This window comes from Priapulus caudatus, unplaced genomic scaffold (genome assembly GCF_000485595.1).
Source record: "Priapulus caudatus unplaced genomic scaffold, Priapulus_caudatus-5.0.1 Scaffold1696, whole genome shotgun sequence".
In the NCBI taxonomy this organism is placed as follows: Eukaryota; Metazoa; Priapulida; class Priapulimorpha; order Priapulimorphida; family Priapulidae; genus Priapulus; species Priapulus caudatus.
This window is the reverse complement of record NW_014578757.1, coordinates 47,185-47,578: the sequence shown is the minus strand read 5'-3', so window position 1 is coordinate 47,578 and position 394 is coordinate 47,185.

Here is a 394-nt window from a genome sequence, read left to right as displayed (position 1 = left end):
GTGCGTGCGTGCGTGCGTGCGTGCGTGCGTGCGTGCGTGCGTGCGTCCTACGAGATATCCTGACATTTTTGCCCCTACGTTTACGTTACATTGCCGTGGATTTTTGCCCCCTACGTTTACGTAATAATGTCGTGGAGTGCCTGTCCTAGTGTTTCTTGCCCCCTACGTTTACGTTTCACTGCCGTGTGGAGTGTCAGCAGAGGGCTGGAGGTGTTGACGTGACACTGTCCTTCACCCGTGCAGGTTCGTCGAGTGGGTGAGTGGGGGGCTCCGAGTACTCTGGTGTGCCCTGAAGGTGGTTTGGGGGTCACGACATGGCAGCGACCTTTGCACTTGCATTTTAAGGTCGTCACGGGGTCGCAGTCATGACACTGGGATGACCTTCTCCCATGTT